This window comes from Sinocyclocheilus anshuiensis, unplaced genomic scaffold (genome assembly GCF_001515605.1).
Source record: "Sinocyclocheilus anshuiensis isolate Anshui unplaced genomic scaffold, SAMN03320099.WGS_v1.1 scaffold557, whole genome shotgun sequence".
NCBI classification, from domain to species: domain Eukaryota; kingdom Metazoa; phylum Chordata; class Actinopteri; order Cypriniformes; family Cyprinidae; genus Sinocyclocheilus; species Sinocyclocheilus anshuiensis.
The window spans coordinates 1,068-1,326 of record NW_015540883.1 but is presented as its reverse complement, the minus strand read 5'-3'; positions in this window follow the sequence as shown (position 1 = coordinate 1,326).

The window sequence follows — 259 nt, the reverse complement described above, 5'->3', positions numbered from 1 at the left end:
CCGCTTTAGAGTGGGCGGGATTATTCACATGTCGTTATAGTTGTGCCGCCTCTACTGCCGCAACTCCTGAAAAACTTTTTCATTCTGCGTCGCCCCATTAAGTTCTCGCTGGATCCACTCCTCTGCTATCAACGAGAGGAACATCTGTACTTCCTCAACAGACCACGAAACAGCCATTTTTTGGTTGCTAAAAAAAGGTGCGCTCATTCAAAACAGTTGCGTTCGATCCTTCCGGCTGTGCTGATTTAAATCTAACGTT